Below are 22,206 nucleotides of genomic sequence, written 5' to 3' on the forward strand. Positions count from 1 at the left end.
TGCTCAGGTATACACTGGATAAAATGGGCTTCAGTCCTGCTTTACACTGGATAAAACGGCAAAATAGGTTTAGCCCCTCCCTTGATCATATCCTGGATCCGCCCCTGTATATATATATATATATATATATATATATATATATATATATATATATATATATATATATATCGAGACAGAGAGAGAGAGAGGTTTTTAATACTAATTTCGGCTAAAGTGAATCAATAACGATTTGAGAATCGGCAAATGACAACCCTCCATCCATTCTTCAAATTTAATTACGTTTACGAGAGGGGTGGAAATATTGTTGTTGTTCAGAGCAGGAGTAAAAGTGAATCTGAAAAGATAGGGGGACGCATAACATCAAGCCGTCCCCCGTACCTATCTTTGCCCATTGTAAATTTTTAGAAAGTTGGGAACGCCACAGATATTTTCTGAAAGTGGGGCGACGGCAGGGGCGGATCCAGGGGGGAGGCGATCGGGGCGATCGTCCCCCCCAGAAGAGGAAACTTTCTTATTTTATATACAGGGTGTCCGAGAAGTCCTTCCCTGATTACAGAAATTGATAACTCAGGCTAGAAATAAGATAGAAATATGAAACTGGTGTTGAATTGTTTACAAACTATAAGAGTTTTTGTCTGTGTTAGGTTTGTTCTGTTTTACCAAGTCTCAATTTTGTTTGTTTTAGGTTTGTAGTACGTAAGTAAGAAGCCCAAGAAGCCATGCCAACCAACCAGGAGAAGGCACAGTGTGTCCTGTGGTACCATGAGACACGATCACCAACCACGGTGCAGAGACAGTTCCAGACAACATTTGGGAGGACTCCACCTGATGTCAAGAGCATTAAAGCCTGGTATGAGAAGTTCAAGAGCACAGGATCGGTTGCTGACCTTCCGAGGTCTGGTTGACCAAGAACCTCAGCAGACACGGTGGAGGCTGTGCGGCAGTCTTTTCTGAGAAGTCCTAAGAAATCGGTGCGCAGGGCCTCACGTGAATTACAGATGCCAAAAAACTCTATCCATGACATTTTACACAAACGTTTATTGTTTCGTGCTTACAAAGTGCAACTCGTTCAGGCCTTGTTGCCCGACGACGGTACACGTCGATATGACTTTGCGGTCGAAATGCTATCACGTATTGCGGACGATAATGGTTATCTCAGACGAATTGCCTTTTCCGACTAAGCGACATTCTTTGTCAGTGGAGTAGTGAATCGCCATTATGTACGCATTTGGGGTTCAGAACCCCCCAGGGAGGTCAGGGAGTTCACCTGAGGCAGTCCAAAGGTGAATGTTTGGTGCGCTTTATTGCACGATCGAATTATCGGGCCATTCTTCTTCGCTGAGGATACCATCACATCTGCAGTGTACCTGGATATGTTGCAGCTGTATGCTGTTCCTCAGCTGCTTCAGTATCGCCCCGATGTCGTTTTTCAGCAAGACGGTGCACCACCTCATTGGGGTTTGGACGTCCGTGCCTATCTCGATAGGACATTTCCTGGGCGATGGATTGATCGTGATGGACCAACAGCTTGGCCTCCACGCTCTCCTGACATAACCCCATTAGACTTCTTTTTATGGGGTTATGTCAAGGATGAGGTCTACCGAACACGTGTACCAGATCTTGAAACCATGCAGCAACGAATAACCACAGTCGTTGTATCGATCCCTCCAGTGATGTTGGCTAATGTGTGGATGGAAATTGAATATCGCCTAGATGTGCTACGTGCTACCAAGGGTGCTCATGTGGAAGTGTACTGATGTGACCAAAACTTTTATAGTTTGTAAACAATTCAACACCAGTTTCATATTTCTATCTTATTTCTAGCCTGAGTTATCAATTTCTGTAATCAGGGAAGGACTTCTCGGACACCCTGTATATTAATAAAACCCATCCCAAAGTTTGGAGCCCTTAAAAGTATCAGTATGACAACCCACCGCCCCCCCCCAGAAGTCGATCCTGGATCCGCCCCTGGGCGACGGCGTCCTCCGGCGTTCCCCATCACTTGTACCCCTGGTTCAGAGTAGTGTGATTTTAAAAGAATGGTGAGGACAGTGAATTGGAGTTCGAAACTGAAGATTACTAACTAAACTAACTAACTCTATGGCCTATGGAACCCGCAGGTTCAGTGCCGCGTTCACAAAAGCTCTCCACTGACTTCTATCCTTAGCTAATTGCATCCAGTTTCTACTTTGTATTCCTATCTCTGCGAGATCCATCTTAATATTATCCTCCCATCTGCGCCTAGGTCTTCCTAATGGTCGTTTTCCTATGGGTCTTCCAGTCAAGGCTTTGAAAGCATTTCTACTTTCTTCCATTCTAGCTACATGACCTGCCCACCTAAGCCTCCTAGACTTGACGACCCTAACAATGTTGGGTAAACCGTATAAACTATGTAGTTCTTCGTTATGAAGTTTCCGCCATTCCCCATTCTCGTTCCTCTTGGGTCCGAATATTCTTCTCAGGATCTTGTTCTCAAATACTTTCAGTCTATGTTCTTCCCTCAGAGTAAGTGACCATGTTTCGCAACCATACAGAACAACAGGCATGATTATCGTTTTATATATTTTAAGCTTCAAATTTTTCGACAGAATTCGCGACGACAAGAGATTTTGAACCGAATAGTAACACGAATTCCCTGCTTTTAGTCGACATTTAATTTCTTCGTGAATATGATTTTCATCTGTTAATATTGATCCTAAATATTTGAAAGTATCCACTTTATCAAAAGTATTATTTAATATTTTAACGCCCCCACAATTTGTCGTATTACGGTCCCGACGCACTTCCATGTATTTAGTTTTCTCTGGATTTACTTCTAAACCCATGTCCCTGCAAGCGTTTAATAAGATCTCTGCATTTATTTCTACTGTTCTCCTATCATCCCCTATTAAATTTACATCATCAGCATATGCCATCACCTGGTGAATACCGTTCAACTCTAGGCCCTGGTTGCTATCTTTGATTTTCCTTATAGCGTATTCCAGCACAAAGTTAAATAATAATGGCGACAATGCATCTCCTTGTTTCAGGCCATTTTGGACGTGAAAGCTCGTGGACAAAAATTTTCCTACCCGGACTTTACTTTGGGATTCACTTAAGCATATCTTAATTAATCTAATTAGCTTTCTCGGTATTCCAAGTTCTGTAAGAACGTTGTACAATGTTTCTGAAGATTACTAGATAAGTTTATTATATATTATTGCTGTTATTAGTAGTATTATACGTGTTTCTACAATTATTACATGCATAACGAATATACGATATTTTTTGCAATATACAATAATTTTCAAGACGAAAATCGATAATTTTGTTCTCTTAGGTTGGCAATTATGCATTGAAGTCCTATCACACGTCCTCCATGCTCTTACTAAAATGCAAGCGTTCATGTGCCTAACCAGGCTCTCTTTCAAACTGTAATAGCCCGTGTCAACTATCTGAAAGAAAAAGAGAAAATTCCTTGTAAAAACATCTCTTGTACAAATTGTAGCGTATTACAACTTATTCATATTCATTTTTAACATTATTATTTGAGCATTTGAATTATCCTGTATTATAGCCATTTATTTCTAGGAGTTTTTTGAGTATAAGAATCATGTGTAGTTGCTGAAACGGTAGGAGAACGATACATATTAGATAGGTACGAATCAATTCGGAAACAGTACGTTGTAGTGTTGTTCTTGTCCATTGTTCAACCCATTGTTGTACGACAAATAGTGCATGAAATGTTGTGCAAGCATATGGTTTGTTACACATCTCATTAGTCATCCTGTACGGCATACAATGAGGTAAACAGGCAAACAAAGCGGGTTACATACTTGTAAGGATAACAGCGACATAGAGCTTGTTTCCATAATATTAATTTCGTTGAATTCCGATGCTATATATTTAGCATTTCTGATACCTAATTGTAACTATGCGGTATTTCTTAATTTAATTCTTGAAATATTATGTGCATAGATAGATTTTTCTCACAACTATAAGTGTAAATCTCAGTGAGTCCATGTGTGTGTTGTTATTTCTACGTATTTGTAGAGAGAGATAGCTCATTTTTCTGGGAAACAATTTAATCCCTCTAAACTATTAGTTCCGAGAAGGATGTTATGGGTGAATTGACGGAATTACGAGGAAAGTTCTAAATTGTATTTCCTCACATTCTGGAACATTCCCAATGTAATAAATTCCGTGTGTTTCAAACAAAATGAACTGTGACATAATTAACCGTTAAATTCTATTACAAAATGATATATGCGTTTACTTAAACTTCATGTAGCCTAGCCAAAGTTTTAATTTATTTTACCATCCAAATTAGCATGATTCCATTCCATATAACATAGCAAGAGGTTTGCGTGGATGCGGTTATCCGTATCAATATAGTATAGCTTTTTGCGGACAAATGGTTATATCTGTGTGGAAAAATTGCAAGATATTTGTGAAAAAGATAAAGAATTTCCATGACCATTCTTATGAACTATGAATAAAGGAACACCATAGCTAGTGGTTAGGGTGTTAGATTCACGTTCATGTGGTCCCAGGTTTGATTCCCAGCCAGTGCTTCCCGGCATCCACCCAGTGTCGTGAGGCAAGCTGGGGAGACACGTAAATAAAAGACGTGACGGATCTGATACGCCTGTTAGAGAGAGGGCGATGCAGCGCGTTGACCACGTGTTCGTCGTTATTCTGGACATAGTTTAGGCGGTCGCTAAAAGATGGCGTCGGAGCGCCCCACAAAGGCTGTTGCTATGCATAATCATCGGAAGTCTTATGGAACGGCCATGTTCGTCAGTCTGCGACAAGCATCAGAGCGAAACCTGTAAGAGATAGTGACAATCAGCTTTTTTTGTATTGATTCAGTGCTCCAAGCATGGTTTCCATATTCTCACTTAACTATTAAAGCCTTAAAATGGTGGGAATTAATCATTTCCTGTTTTTAGCATTAAACGTACATAGACCAGAAACGTTAATAGATAGCGAGAAGCGTTTTTTCTTTATGGATTCAGTGCCCCTCAAGATTAGGTTCTCTCTGGGCTATTATCTCTCTACTGAAACCAAACTGAGCTAAAACCTAATACCATTTCAATTTTAATTTTTCGTAGAGCAGAAAAGATAAAACATGGCGGAAAATTGTTTTCATCATCCATAGAACAGGTTCATCTCTGAAATTATCTTGTGAACGTAAGGGCTTCAGTTTTTTCTTGAAAAAAAAAAAGTAAATGAGCCTGTTCTCTTTATGAAAAAAAATGCATTTTTAATATTGGACAAAGGAGCGTCCTCATGGTCGAGTGGTTAGAGTACGTGTCTTTGGTTTCCGTGCACCCCCTAAATCCGTCCCTGTATATATATATATATAATTGTAAACCTGGGGCCCCGCACTACCTGAGGCCGGCCCGCCGAAAATAACATTACGCGCAATGATTTATACCGGTTCCTCCAGCTGAAAAAGACGTAATGTCTGGAACATAGTTATATACAGTGCATTATACCGGTGATTTCATTAATAACCTAGCAGGGAAAAAAGTAGTATATGCGATACCATTACTTGGAATACCTTACACAGTTAAATCTAGCAATAATGCGACAGAGAAGGGCATAAGATTTTGTATACAATTATACCTTGCAATTATTCGGATGACTGTAAGAATAATACAACAGAGAATGGTATAGTGTTTGATACACCATTATGCGCAATACATCCCATATTATATTACGAGGTTCATCCCAAAAGTAAAATTTCCATTTTGTGTTTTAGAAATACAAAGAAACGCTTATTTTCAACAATGTTTACATCATTTTAAATCTTGAACATTTAGTTACTTTTCCACGTAATCGCCATTCGATTGACGTATTTTTCGAGACATTGTGGCTTTTTTTTTCTTTTTTGTATGTCTATGTCATACCAGCTAGCCGCCATATGTTTGAAGAAGCGTTGTGAACACATTTTTTTTTTTTTTTTTTTTTTGACTCGTCGGCGTTCCTGAAGCGAGTTCTTTCAACTTAGGAAACAGGTGCTGGTTTACTGATCTTTGCGTCTGTCTTCTCGGAAATTGAGGGTTTCTGGCTCTTTTCTTCGTCGTTAATTTCAGTACGACCATCTCCAAACCTCCTACATCGCTTACGAACATTTCCGACATCCGTGCACGACTCGTCATATACGTCCGTCCATTGACGACGAATTTCAATCGATTGAACGCCTTTTGCGTTCATAAACCGAATAACCGCGTGAACTTCGCATTTGGCGGTAGCGCAAAGCGGGAACTCCATTACAAATGGCTGCCATGCCAAGACTGAGTGTCAGTGTTCAACACAGTCCTAGCTCTGGAGTGGGCTGAAAAATAGTACCAAATTGAAACAATAAGGGCTGAATTCACGCCATCTCCCCACTTTCAGAAAATATCTGTGGTCCCCACTTCTAAAAAATTACAATGGGCGAAGATAAGCACGGGGGACGGCGTGACGTTGTGCATCCCCCTACTATTTCAGATCCACTTTTACCCCTGAATGTAATACATGGCTCTATAACATGAAAGCAACAGCGGTAAAGTTCTATAACACTCCCCCCCCCCCCTTTTCCAAGAGTTTAAATCAAGAAAGCGTTTTTTTAAAATTAATTTTAAAAAATATCCAAATAGGACGACTAAAATTTCTACCACACTGCTTCTTTCTCGTCTCCTTCATGCGCGGCGCGGATGCGTTCATCTAGCGGTATTTGTTTTCGGGTATAGTTAGAATTACGAATTTTCTACTCAAAGTTCGTAGCGTTATGCGGTGCAACGTCTCAGAAATGAATGTTCAACAGCATTTTTTAAGAGTCCAACACACAGTATGAGTAACGTGAGATGTAGGAAAAGTCTTACTGACACTTTTGAAAATGTGACAAGTACTTGTTAAATGGTGCTGAATTCGGTAGAATTGTAACAACTTTTTCACAAAAGGGGCTGAAAATGCCTGCGTAGTACCAATGGGCCGATGAATGACAAAAAGGGCTGAATTTGGTACAATTGTACCAAGTGTGGCAACACTGCTGAGCGTTCCAGAGAAGTGCGCGCAGACTTGTTTGAAAGCAGGAATATAACAAATACAACAGTGTTGCCAACAGCCGCACGAACATTTTTTCTGCGTCTCCAGTTCTTTGGAAATCTTACTTTCTGGATTACTCTCGTACTACGGCATTCGACTGTTTGTTTACGTTTACCCCGGGATCTAGAAGGTAAAAACAGGGGGGGGGGGCAACCAGAACTTAGGCAAGGACAGGCATATTATGAGTTTACTATGAACTTTCAAAAATATATACTAATAGCTTAAATTATTTTTGTCACTCAAAAAATTGGGGGGTCAAGGCTCCTCCGTCCCCGGCCCTGGGCTAGATCCTAGATCCGTCTCTGTTAAGTAAGTATTCCCTTTATTTAATCACCCCTCACCATTATTTATTTTGCTACAGTTTGTTTATTAGTGTATTTTACGAGTTACATCATATGTGAAAAAGATCTGACAAAATGATGTCCAATATATTGCTTAAGTTCAAATAGATCTATGTGTTTTTGGGTTACTGAGGCCATTTTGAATCTTTCTTCTATATATGTATACATGAACTACCATGACAGAACAACGATCTCAATGTCGAAATATAGTGCTGGAGGAGAGGGAAGCAGGATGTGTTACACTTTCAGAGGGAAATCGATGGAGGAGAGAAACATATTTCATGAATATCAATAAAAGAAATAAAAGCAGGCAATCGGTGTTTTTTTTTCGCTTTGTTTTTTTTCGTTTTCATTCTATCGTTGGTGGTTTTGTGTGCGACCCACGTCTACTTCTTTTATAGATGTCACTGGCGTCGTGTTCGCGGCAAACGCAATATCGTCTGCCTTGGGAAGGGAGGAAGGGGACAAGACGAGATACGAGTCCAGCATACCCGACAATATCTACAAAATGATCCCTCCTTGGAAGACGCTTGCTCCCCTTCAAAATTACTTCCGTGCTTTTTTCCCCTTGTCCTTCCCTAAGCAAACGAAGATTGTGAGAGGGGGGAAAAGTTCGCAATATTTAGAAACCATCTTCCTAGTCACGATTTGGTCTGGAGGGTATGGAAATAAAACGGTAGTTCTACATCTTGCGACAATCACTTCACAACCCTGGATTCAAATTAAAGAATGTTTAGAGATATGTGTTTATGCCAAAAAGAAGGGATGTTTTAACAATGTTGCAAAGTCATATATTTTTAGCAGTCTCGAGGTTGTAATTAGTTAATTTTTACCAATTCCATTTCTGTTTCTTCATATTCACCAGTTAAAATTTGAATTTGTTTTAATGTTGTGCCCGAAAGAAGGTCTCGACCTGTTTCACTATAGTGACAGCGACTACTCGTGAAAGCTGGGCTCTAAACTGATAATAGAACTGCCCTCACGTGTGAAGCATCGGAAGAATTCGGTACGATACTTGGAGTTGCCTTCTGAACGCACATTTGAGAACGAAGATATCCGTCACGTCTTTTATTCACATGACTCCCCAGTTCACCTTCGACACTAGGTGAACGCTAAAAATTGAGAGGGACCGGCCAGCAATCGAACGCGGGACCACACGGACCTGAGTCCAGTGCTATAACCACTATGATCGAGTTACTGAAAGGTGGCCTCTGACAGATAGCTGCATATGTTGTAAACAAAACGAGAGGGAGGATTGTTCGCCAATCACAGCACTATTCTTCCACGCTGTTTCTAGGCAACGAAGGTCACTGACCGCGCTGTTGCCAATAGTTGAAACGATTTGTTAAAAGTCTTAAGTTTGTCGCCAGACCTGCTGTCTCTGTTGCTGAGCCTCTGGCAACAGCGCCTCCAGTACTCCACGTGCTCTACCCAACTGTCAGAAACCACCTGTCCTTGCGCACATAGTAGAGTTCGGAGCCCCCTTTCCCAGCAAGTATGTGCTTGACGATTGGTTAAAGATGTAAAAAATAGTGGTGGGCACAAAAAACGGTTTTTCGCCGAAACCAGTTTCGTTTTCTCCAAAACCGGTTCGTTTTTTCATCGGGTGCAGTTGAGTTTTCTTCACAAGCGGTTCGGTTTTTCACCGGATCCGGTTCGGTTTTCTTCAAAACCGGTTCCGGTTTTCTCAGATTGGTTTTATTTCTGATCAGAATAGTGCTTCGTTGTTCTCCGGAAACTGATTCCGTTTCCACAGAAATAGTTTTATGTGTTTTTCAAAACAGTTTTCACCGAAACCAGTTTCGGTGAAAACCGAACCAGTTTTAGAGAAAACCGAAACTGATTTCGGTGGAAAAAAAACCGACCCGGTTTTTGGAGAAAATCGATATCGTAGAAACCGAACCGGTTTTGGAGAAAACTGAAATGCCGGTTTATCGGATTTCGGTTTTTCTAGAAACTGGTTTCTGGTTTTTATATAAACTTATTTTGATCATCCCTAGTGTAAAAGTTGTTTTCTACTTTGTAGTATTAAGAAGAATTTGACAAACATAAAGATTGAAATATATTTTTTCTTTTATTTTTCAGATGGTCTTACTTGTCTGCCATTCACAATACATTCCTTAAGCGGGATTGCTACTGTTGATGGTAAGTACAGTTTGTAATTTAGTTTACGCACACATTAAACATCTGTCGAACAAAGTTCTACAAAATCATTTAGTGTATTGCGAAGAAAAATAACCAAAGATAACTCTCGATATAATAACATGAGTGAGTGTAAATCTTCATGCGAAGTTTTTGAGATCGACATTTTTTCAAAAGCCAAAAATTGTACTACAATCAACTACGTCAGGTAATGAAATGAAACTCATACTGAAGTATAAACTCATTTAGCTTTTCTGCATGTATTTTCCATAAGTAGAAACTTTGCTTTATACACATGAATTATTTGCTGAGCAAAATTCATATATATTCATTAAAAATTCAACACGTGTTACAGTTTCACCAACTAACTCTTTGGCTTCATCGGACACTATGTTCTAATACAGGATAACTGTACAATCTTAAATACATACAACCAAGGGCGCCCATGTTGTGGTTTCCAAGGGGGGGCAGGTATAAGCGACGTTTCAAATATAGGCTCAAATTTTGTTGTAATTAATGTAAAAATTCTGTTGGGTTTTCGATATTCTGAAGTACAATTTCCTCTATGGGGGGTGAGTGCCCCACCTTGCCCCCCCTGATGGGCGCCCTTGCATACAACCTGCATGGCACTAGAAAGACGATAGTACACAGCTTGGTTATAGGTTGGATCAGGCCCGTATCCACGGGGGGCAAGGGGGGCCGGGCCCCCCAAAACTTTGGCTGGCCCCGTTAAAATTTCACGGTAGGCTCGCAAATGAACTATAATATGATGATGAAGTATAATATGATTGGGTCGGGCCCCCCTAACTTCTACCGAGCTCCCCTAAATTTTTGGGCTGGCTACAGGCCTTGGTTGGATATATTCTTGGGCATCCGTATTAATATCACTGTTTTCGGATATAATTTTACTTTCTTAGCAGATGACGGATAAAATTGCGGTTGCTCATAAGAAAGAACGAACTATGATCATTTCTCAAAAGCACCATTAAATGTTGATTTCTTAGTGTGTTTAGTACCAATCTGTGTTTCGTACCATTTCGGGAGAAGAGCAAAATTGTTTATCCTTCGATTTTTTTTTTCTCTTTTTACCTTTGAGTTGTAGTGAGTTGGGTCATTCTGTCATAAGTGATATTTACGCTCTTTTCACCTTTGAGTTGTGAACAAAGGCATTTGTGCCTTATACGTAACGAAGTAGTGTGTTTCAAACCAACACCGACAACGATTGGGAGGTAATTCCTGACACCAAGATAACACAAAAAGTATAGACCAACCTTTGCGCAGAAATCCGTCATTTCGGAGTTATAGGCTGCCGAAAACATGAAAAAAATTAACTTTAAACGTCCATAGCTCCAATACTGTGGATTCTACCGTAGTGGGGTCAAGACTTCACTTAGGAACTAATATGTATCCTAGTCAAATATCTATGTTTCAGAATTCTGCAGTACTTTCGCATTAAGTTTTATAGAAGTAGTTAATGAGTAATACAAATTGTATGCCCGTAGAAAAACTCCCTTTAAAAAATTTGTTGCAGAAATACCTCAGGATTTTGAAACATGGATATTTGGATAGGAAATATATTAGTTCCTAAGTGAAGTCTTGACCCGACTATGAAGGATTCCATAGTATTGGTGTTATTCCATTTTAGATAGCGAAGCTATAATCGGAAGAAACTACGTTAAACGTTATTTGATCGATATCATATCAGTAGAGACGAAACTTTTTCGCAATAATTTTGATATTTTCTAACCTGTTAATTATCACAATTTTCGCATTTATGTCGCATTTATTTTTTTAGAATGTATTTTCTTAAATATTAAAAGAATATGGAACTTGTAAGCTGTATATTTTTGGTAGTAAGGTGTATATCTAATACAAAAATGAGGATATATCTTGATTAGGTGCACATTCTACCTCATGCGTTCACTGAAATACATAAATTAATGCAAAAATTTAAACACTTCCTCTACCGTCATCCTTAATTAAAGGATAACATGCACCAAGATATTACCAATTCTTCTTTTAAGTTTGTTCTCCTGTCAGTAACAATCATATTATACTTGAAAAAGAATCTCTCGGCATCAACACTTGAGACTGGCAACCATATTGAACGTAACGAACTGACAGTAAAAGACCTGTGGTTAACTTTTAAACTCTTTAACAATGATACAATGCCAATTTCCTTACCGTCACTGTTGAGAACTTCAATAACCTTACTTTTAAATTCACGGTAAGCAACCCACAGATCATGAACATTTTCACCACAAAACACAATCAAGGATTTAAACAACATACATCTTTATGAAGTGAAATTGTTTCTGGATCAACTAACTCGCAGAACTTTTTCATAAAGGTAACGCTTCTTAAGTTAAATAATATTGGAAATGCGCTTTTTAGTTGTTATTAGCAAGAATGCCACTTTTTTTTCGTTTTCATTCGCATTTATCGCAAGTAAAGCCGAATTTCGCGAAAATTCGCGATAACATAAACGTGATATCTGGCTCTAAAATGAAATGTTTGAGGTTTTCTGAAACATATACGCATTTTTTTCTTAACGTTTCGCACACACCGCATTAACGATAAAGTTTCGTCCCTACATATCAGGGTTTACACAACTACAAAAGATCAGTTTATAATTATTATGTAAGAAACTATTGTGGAATCATAATTGATGTAGAACAAATAAGTTACCTTTATTTCGTCATCTGCGGATGGAGATACTGCGAATGCGGGTGCGGATGAGGTACGGATGCAGATGCGATATTTTGTATCCGCACAGACCCCCCAAGCATTGTAATACAGTATTGTCCAAACATGAGAGAAATATCAATTGATAAGTCATATCGAGCTGAACAAAATGAGATGCTTTAGACGTAATTCTCATGCGTAATTTTCGAGAAAACCGAATTTTTATGGCATTTAAAAGTACGTCTTTTGATAGGAATAATAACACATTTTTTTGTTTTGCCGGAACGGATTTATTTTTTTGCTTGTAGATTACTACCAGAATGTATCTGTTGTTGTGGTTCTCCTAACGACGACAATACTCCCCATGAAATTAATTTAAATTTTAGTTTAACATATCTCGCTTATGCCCTTTTAGCTAAAGAAGAGGATGATTAGTGAAACTGAATGATTGGGAAATTAAATTTCTTTATGCTCTCCCACTGGAAATCGAACCCGAGACCATGTGGGCCAAAGGCACACGCGCTACCCACTAGGCCTAATATTGGTGCAAATATATAATACCGGTACTGTGTATTTGTAATAATTTGAAGTATCAGGGTAATTCATAACTTTTTAACTTTCTACGCTTCTCTCCGACAACTGATTGGTTTCGCTTGACATTTTGATATATGAGGTTCTATCAAAATGTGGTACAATTCATCATGGACGATAAAACCTAAAAATATAAGCTGTTCCTGACCACACCATTTCACCTTCAAGATAGCTGGATTACAGGATTAGAGTCACCTATCCCGGCTAAAGTAAAATTTGAATTTGCACTATGGATTTTGTAGTTTTCTATTCGCGAAAGATTGGATTTTTTAAAAGAGAGAATTAGGGCGTTTTAGAGTTGAGTGCATATTTGAACTGAGGGATTTGTAGCTTTTCATTTGCTCAAGGATTGTACTCTTTATAAATTTAGAAGCTTTTAGAATTGAGAGAATATTTGAACTGAGGAATTTGTAACTTTTAATTCGTTAAAGGATTGTATTCTTTAGGAAATCAGGAGCTTCTAGAATTGAGAGAATATTTGAACTGAAGAATTTATAGCTTTTAATTCGTTAAAGGATTGTATTCTTTAGAGAGTTAGGAGCTTCTAGAATTGAGAGAATATTTGAACTGAAGAATTTATAGCTTTTAATTCGTTAAAAGGATTGTGTTCTTTAGAGAGTTAGGAGCTTTTAGAATTGAGTGTATATTTGAACTGATAAATTTGTAGCTTTTAATTCGTGAAAGGATTGTATTCTTTAGAGAATCAGGAGTTTCTAGAATTGAGAGAATATTTGAATTGAAAAATTTATAGCTTTTAATTCGTTAAAGGACTAGGATCTTTTAGAATTGAGTGCATATTTAAAGTGAGGAATTTGTAGCTTTGCATTCGTTGAAGGATTATATACTTCAGAAAATTTTGAGATTTTAGAAGAGAGGTCGTGTTCCTAGAGTTTACTGTCGCTATATAAATTGAGGTAACGTTCCTATGCTTTACGTTACAATGTGTATTTTCTGATCGGTTTGAACAACAAAGAACATTCAGATTTGTGAAAAAAAGAAGAGTTTGTCTGTAATAAGAAAATAATCTTTTGTGTACAAATGAAGAAAAGAACACAAAGGTAAAACTCAGCAGGTATTCGAAAACTAATTAGTTACAGGAAATTGAAGTAAAAATTTGTTAATTGCATGATCAATTAACTTCTGTCTTTCTTTATATTTAAATTAATGAAATCAGCTAATCTTACTCACAAACTGTCATAGAGAGTTTTTAAAAGATAATTTGCAAGTGCTGTTGCGAAAACTAACTACTGTAAATATGTTGTTGCTTTTTACGTACTTTTAAAGAAGGTAGGTTCGTTAGAACTTTTTTTAAAAAAACTTACCTGGGTGACGTGCTCCTGATGAGACGTGTAAGTGATTAATAGCACGTTCCGTCTTAAGTGCGAATTTATTAGCTCATGAAGGTAGCTTTCTTGACGTCAACCTGCAACTTGATAAATCTACTTTGCCTCCTCGTCTATATGTGTTATTCGTGCAGTGCAAAAATGGCGAATAATTGCTTTCTTTTATTTCTGGCTTCCTATGGCTAATTGCATGACTTTTATCATTGAAATCTTGCAGATTGAGAGAAACAGTAGAAAGGCTGTAAGCTTACTGGCCACTATGCGCACAATACTTATAATTAGGAACAAAATGACCAATGATATTCAGTTCTAATTGTTCAGTAGAGCAGTTAAAGTGTTTGTATTATTGAGAGATGACGTTATCTTCTGCAGAGAATGTTGGCCTACAATTGTTTTAAAATAAGATCTGAATAGCATGTGATTTAGCAAGAGTTCGAATTATTTACTCGAAATATATATTGGGCATATAAACTGGGAACCAAATTTTATATCGCCACAGTCCACTAAAGACTAATCCTACCCCATGATATATAGGACTCTCAGACATCCCATTTAGTCGAGATTAAGTTTCCATACAGAGTAACGGACGGACGTACTAACACTATAAATCTTATAATTTGCATAGCGTAGTCATAATGTGTCGTATAAAATTTAGATTAACAAGCGTCTGGATGGCATAAAACTTATTTTTAAATTCTAAAATTGAGTGGGCGCGGTGTCTTAATGCTAGAGCGCTTACCTTTGGCGCGTGGAGTCCCTGGTTCGATCCCCGGCCAGATAAGTTTATGGTGGACAGTATCTTGTCCGTGGGTTTTCTGGAGGTACTCCTCCCACTTTCTCATTTCACCAAATTTCCCATCGTCATTAACTTGCCTTAATCGTCGTCCCCCTTAGCCTAAAGGGCACAGTAGTAAGACGTTCAACTAAAATACTTTATTTTTTCATTCTAAAATTTTTGCGACACGCATTTCTAAAATTGGTTATGTGATATACAGTATGATTATAAATTCGTTGTACAAAATCAGACGAGTGATTCCTGAGAGTAAAACAAACAAAAAAGTTCCTATAAACATAGGGTGAAAACCCCATCTTTTACGTCTTATAGGCTGCCGAAAACATGAAAAAAATAATTCTAAAGGTCCATAGCTCCAAAACTATGGGGACGTACTGTAGTCGGGTCAAGACTTCACTTAGGAACTAGTATGTGCTCTATCCAAAAATACATGTTTTAGAATCCTAAGGTACTCACGCAACAATTTTTATGGAGGTAGTTGGAGAGTACTTTATATCATAGGCCCGTAGTCAAACACCCTCTATAAAAATTGTTGTGGAAGCACCTCAGAATTCTGAAACACGCATTTTTAAATAGGGCGGGCAAATACTAGTTCCTAAGTGAAGTCTTGACCCGACCAAGATAGGTCCCATAGTTTCGGAGCTATGAACCTTTAAAATTCATTTTTTTTTTTCATGATTTCGGCAGCCTATAACACGTAAACGATGGGGTTTCCGCCCTATGTTTATTGGAACTTTTTTGTTTGTTTTACTCTCAGGAATCACTCCTCTGCTTTTGTACAACGAATTTAGCGCCATACTGTATATTATTAGTGATATAATGCAAAGTTCCAATTGAGGGTGATTTTTTTTTTTTTTTGGTTAAAGAAAGCTACACATGCCTTTTTAATTCACGAGGTTCCGGGTTCAATTTCTGGTTTGAGAATATCGAACGGTTTAGGCCCCATGACTCTGTAGGTCTTGTCCTATATAATCTCATTGTTGACAAAGGACGTACACACAAATCAACAAATTCATTTTAATGCTAAAAAAATAAATTTATTTCTATTTATAATCTTAAGTAAATTACTCTCTTGCTTCCACCTTGAACATATAATGTCTATAAATAATGACGTTATGAATAGAACCCGGATTTCTATGCACAAACAAATTACGAGATGTGTATGCAAATATGCACGAAAAATATATATTAAAAAAATTATGCACTAAAAATTTAACATATGCGCTGAAATATACACAAAGAAACTAAAATGTCAATTTCTTACAAAAATATCTTTATGACTTTTGTTGCAATGAACTATGAACGTCTTCCTTAGGTTTTCTTCTGTAAACCCTCTACGTTTGTCAGTGAGAAACGTTTTGTAGATCGAAAAGTTCCTTTCTACATAAGCAAAGTCACTGATGCATGTGAAAAACACCAAATGTTTTCCTTGTTACGTTCTCTTCCAATTCCATGTTTTCACCATTAAGTACATTTGCAATGTCACAAATTGTTTTGTACCCGGGATTTTTGCCTAATACTTGGCGAAATTTATTTGATGCTATTTTCGCAACACCGTGAGTTGCACTGGACAAAGTCTGTGATAATTCACCCAACAAGGAGAGTGAATGCTGCAAAGCATTGTTACGGGATTCCAACTGTCTGATAATTTCAGGTATTGATTTATTTTTTTAGAGTTTTGTGCCTATTTTCAGCATTGATGCTGTAAGAAGGATGTACTACTTAAAAGAGGGAATTGCTACTCGGATTTGTTTATACGAGACAAGCGCTCTCGATTGCCAGGAATCGGAATTGAATCCCCGAGACAATGCGTACCGAAAGCAAACGCATTATGAATTTGGGCACAAAAGGTCATTATGAATTACGCTTCGTGTCCGGAAAGTAAGTACTCTTTTGGAAAAGAAAATACTAAGACAGTTTTGTTCAAGCCAAATTTATTTTTACATGAAAGAGCACACCTTAAACTTTTTCGAAATAGTTTTCGACAACGTTCAAACACTTGTCAGAGCAGATGACCGACTTGTCTAAACCATTCTTAACGAAACATCCCGGTAAGCACGCACCATTTTGTTTGAATGCCACCGCAGTGCTAGTGTTGGCGCTCCGCGCATGCGCGCTCGTTTCACTGGTTCATTGCCTCTCCACTGATGCCAGTACGGCTAAATAGTCCGTGGCTGGTGCTGGTGGTGCTACCCAAACGTTAATCCGACAGTTCAGTTGGGAGCACTTGACCACCTGCCGTACAGCCCCAACTTGGCGCCACCTATCACTTGTTCCTGCACCTGAAAGGCGAGCTCGGCGGTAAGCGCTTTGAAAGTGATGACGACGTAAAGAATGCTGTGGAGTTATGGTTGTCTTCACTAGCGGGATGTTTCTTTAAGGAATGTTTGAACAAGTTGGTCACCCCTATGACAAATGTTTGAACATTGGTGGAAACTATGTCGAAAAATACAGTAGTTTAAGGTGTGCTCTTTTATGTAAAAATAAATTTGGCTTGAACAAACCTATTTTAGTATTTTTTTTTTCAACTTTCCGAACATCTCTCGTACTTTCATGTATGAGCATAATAAGAGGTTATGTTCTTTCATAGCATCAAAGTTATATAGAATGAGACTTTAAGTTTAAAGTAGGATCTGAACTGAAATAATGCATTTGATTCTCTTCCACTGACAATCGAACCTTGCACCATGTTCATCGAAGGTACGCATGCCAAACACTAGATCAGCGAGAGAAGTACGACAGTATATATATATATATATTAACCTTATATTGCCCATTCGTAATGATATCTATTCCGTTGGTCAGCTGCTCTTAATCTCCGAGGCCTCACGTGGAATTGAGATTAAAAAAAGCAAAAGGATTTTCCAATCGTATTGACTTCGGTCTATGGGCATTTTTTTTTTCTATATTTATTCTTCCTCCTCTCCTGTTGATTCACCAAACGACTAAGTCCGACCATAATGGGCGCTGCGCTGGCATCCATTTTAGAGGAAGAAAAAAAAATAGTGAGATCTAAATTTGCTCCTTTTCGAAGTGTCTCACACCATTTCCCTTGCATCAATTACCGAGATAAGGTTTTCTCGGTCAATCCCCAACTACTTCAGGATAAGGGGAGCATGTCTGGACACGTTTTGATCAATACTCCCGGAGGGTATCTCACCTCGAACTCTGAACGAGGGGTGTGCGTTCAGTCACTGTATCACTCGAGATTTTATTCACATGGGTATAAACGTGTATGTGTGTGTGTGTGTGTAGCATCGCTCCTGTGTTTCGCTTTCCAGTAGGATGTGTTAGCTATTTCCCTTCCTGTTTAGAGACGGAGAGAAAGAGGAATATCCCTATAACTATACAAGTTTCAATTTTACGTAGAAATATTAGTTTATTATCAGTAGCTGACCACTTTTCACTGTTTTTATATACACACATTTTTGCGAATCTCTTTTTCTTCACGTGAAAACGCCTTTATATTACCATTTGTCAAGTATGTATCCTTCTTGATTCAACACCTTCTATCACGGTGCTCAGAACACAATTTATTCTCAGTCAGTATCCCACTGTAGACTTCCAAACTATGCTTTGAATAAGTATCAGAAGTCTTGTAGCACAGCGTATATATCTCTGTCTGTTTGTTGAAAGGTATTAGAGCGAAAGCGATGAGAGGTAGTAGCGACAGACGATTTTTGATCTGTATATTCAGTACCCTAAGAATAGCGTAGAGCACACCGTAACTCTATCCAAACCGGAAGAGGTACATATTTATCATTTCCGGTTTCATTATAGATTACACCCGAGCAAAAAACGGAACACACAGTAAGGAGTTTCTTTTGGAAAACCTGAATTCAAAGTTCCAAGCATTGTTCATCTGCGCTTTTATCTCTTGCTAAAACCGGAAGTGGTTGAAATTTATGACTTGTTTCTGCTTTTAATCTTGATTTTCAATATTTTAAAAAGTGGCGATTCTGCTTTCACATCGAGTGAATATCGCCACCTTAATTCGTTAACAATGATACGAGGGTGGGAGTACTAAAGTAGTGCTTGCAGTACTTATTAACGCTAACGAAGCACTAACAATTGACACTACTTTTGTATACTTTGGACAATATTTTAAAAAGTGGCAATTCTGGTTTCACGTCTTGTCAATATCGCCACCTTAATTCGTTAATAATGATACGAGGGTGGAAGTACTAATGTAGTGCTTGCAGTACTTATTAACCCTAACGAAGCACTAACGATTGGCACTACTTTTGTGTACTTTGGACAATAATTTAAAAAGTGACAATTCTGGTTTTACGTCAAGTGAATATCACCACCTTAATTTGTTAATAACTTTACGTAGGTGAAACTAGGCCTACTAACGTAATGCTTGCAGCACTTATTAACACTAACGCAGCACTAACGATTAGTATATTTTTAATTTATTTTTTTAAGTAAGTGGCGGTTTCAACTTGACAAACGTGAGCGAAAACGGTAAGAAATAGCAGGAAATGGTTTTCTGATGTGGAGGATTCAGCATCTCCAGATGAACAGGTTCCATCTACGACCTTCAATTGAAACCGGAAGGCATAGATGTACTTCCGGTTTCAGTACTGAGTCAACATAATTTGCTAGTCTTCCGTAGTGTCAAAATCTGAAACGAAATCCATTTATTTAAAAAAAAAAAGTTTTCAATGTTGTTCTTCCTGTCCAAACTTTGTTCCAACTCTTTTTCATTACCTTTCCATTTTACGCTGAAAATAATCCGTTATCCGGACAGCGGTATATTGTACAAATATACGGAACCCACATGTTTACTACGGAAATCTGTGCGAAGCATACGGTATCCATATTCTACCATACGTACTGCTTTTTTCCCGCGTAAATGTTGCATCATGCCTCTGCAGGATGTCTGATATCAAACTGTCTTCCAGATATTACATACGTAAATGTATGTAAACATACGTCAGCTACTGTATATGTTATATATGTCCGTCTGCATGGGAGATCCTGGCCACATATGTACAGTCCTTTCCTTCGTACGGAAAGTACTTTATTTGGAACACTTAGATGGAAAAAGAAAGAAAAATGATAAAAACGCGAGGTTTGTAGAGATTATATTAGTGAATTTAGAGATGAGAGTACCTAGTGGGTATCTCTCAAGTAATATGCTCTAGCAGAACATTTCATTAGATTATCTATTTTCTTGAGTAAAATGTATTTTTAAGAGATAAATTACTCTTGTTACGACTTTATATTTTGATATAAACTTGAAACTTCAGCAAAACCTATAGAATTAAATATTTGTGTCATTTGATAATATGTATAATAAGTAATTATCCTAGACGGTACTTTTCTTAGACGACTAGTTATTATAATTAGTAGTGTTTCTTTCAGAAAAAAAAATGTTCCGGGGGAATACGTAGTATTCGAAAGGGCATATTATTTTCACACGTACTATTCTATTTATTATTATATTATAGACGTATTATTTTGGTCTTCTCCGGGGGGCACACACATAGTTCCGAGGGGACAATGCCCCCAAAAAACATGTCTGGAAGAAACACTGATAATTAGTCGATACCTGCCTAAATATATATTTGTTATATATTAAATATTTTATTAAATATTAGTCAAATATTTTGCTATTTATGCGACAGGAATGTTAAACATACGGACAGAGAAGACGTGTTGATCGCATGAGCGCAGTACAAACCCAAGGAAGCACTAACAACAGTTATGTGTCAGAAGTAACAGCAGGGACGTAGCCAGAGTTCTGAGTTTGGGGGGGCCATATTTGCAAATGAAATTATATATATAAATAAATAAATAAATAAATAAATAAATAAATATATATATATATATATATATATATATATATATATATATATATATATATATATATATATATATACAGGGGCGGATCCAGGATATGATCAAGGGAGGGGCTAAACCATATTTTGCCGTTTTATCCAGTGTACAGCACGATTGAAGCCCATTTTATCCAGTGTATACAGTGTATACCTGAGCGTCAAGGGGGGGGGCTATAGCCCCTAAAGCCCCCCCCTTGGATCCGCCATTGTATATATATATTGTGTGTGTGTGTGTGTGTGTGTTTCAAAGCAACACCGCCAACGTTTGGAAGGTAATTCCTGACGCCAAGATAGGACAAAAAGTATAGACCAACCTGGGTACGCAAATGCTTCCTTTCGGAGTTATAGGCACCCGAAAACATATATATATAAAACTTTAAAGGTCCATAGCTCCGAAACTATGGGACCTACCGTAGTCGGGTCAAAATTTCACTTAGAAACTAATATGTGCCCTATCCAAATATCCAAGTTTCACAATCCTCCGGTACTTCCACAATTTTTATAGAGATAGTTGGTGAGTACTTCAAATTATATGTAAGTTGCCAAACTCCCTCTATATAAGTTGTTCCGTGAGTACCTTAGGATTCTGAAACATGTACTTTTGGATAGTGAAATACTACCCGATAGTGTATCTCTTCGGAATACTAACGGAAACCAGGAAACCTTTCATAATATACTATTATCTCGCTTTTCTCTGTTCTTTGGTTGATTAAAACATTCTACACCATTTTGTGTGTCAAACTCCAATGCTTCAGTGTAGAGACCCAATGAATTTTCTTCTGTTCTGAGTTCTTTTATGGCTCCAACAACCGAACAAATAGGTAGCTGGGCGTCTGCTAGGATAATATCTTCTCCTTGTAGAAAATTATTCAGGGCACTAATAATTCCCACAATTTTGCTAAAAACAATCAAGCATGAAACAGTTGCGAATGATTTCAGTTTGTTCGCAATACAATCAGCTTCAGTAGTCTTCTTAGCATCCTTACCCTCTAATGCAGAGATTATAGCTCCATAATTCTTTTTCACAGCGTTCAGTGAACAAATACCGGTATGTGAAGACCAACGAATGTCTGAAAGGCCAGGTATACTGGATTGCTCCTAACCTAACGCTGTCTGAGCTTGCTTTATGGTCTATAAGCTTTTACACAGAGAAATAATTATGTAAAGTCTGCGATAAATCAAAAAAGGTATTTGCTTGTTCAAACGAATACACTTTTACAATTATTAAATATTATTAAATTTAACTGGTGCACATAGCAATGGATATACAGTGCGAGGGAATGAGACTTTCGAAATAACTTTTGCACACCACCTATGTGGCCTCTCATAACGCTCGCCTCATCCCAAGCTTGCCCAATGCGTTTTGAAAAATGAAATGAAATCTTTGAGTT

General features: G+C 37.9%; 1 protein-coding gene across 2 annotated transcripts in view; it reads left to right on the forward strand.

Moving 5' to 3' along the window:
• LOC145668851 (uncharacterized) overlaps nucleotides 1-22,206 on the forward strand; it is a 695,269-nt gene that overhangs the window by 265,085 nt on the left and 407,978 nt on the right. For both annotated transcript variants that reach the window (XM_081737057.1, XM_081737058.1), the window contains one exon: nucleotides 9,501-9,560. The gene's annotated coding sequence lies outside the window, so the exon portion shown is untranslated. The remainder of the gene's footprint in view (nucleotides 1-9,500; nucleotides 9,561-22,206) is intronic.

This window comes from Thermobia domestica, chromosome 13 (assembly GCF_964235325.1).
Source record: "Thermobia domestica chromosome 13, izTheDome1.hap1.1, whole genome shotgun sequence".
NCBI lineage: Eukaryota > Metazoa > Arthropoda > Insecta > Zygentoma > Lepismatidae > Thermobia > Thermobia domestica.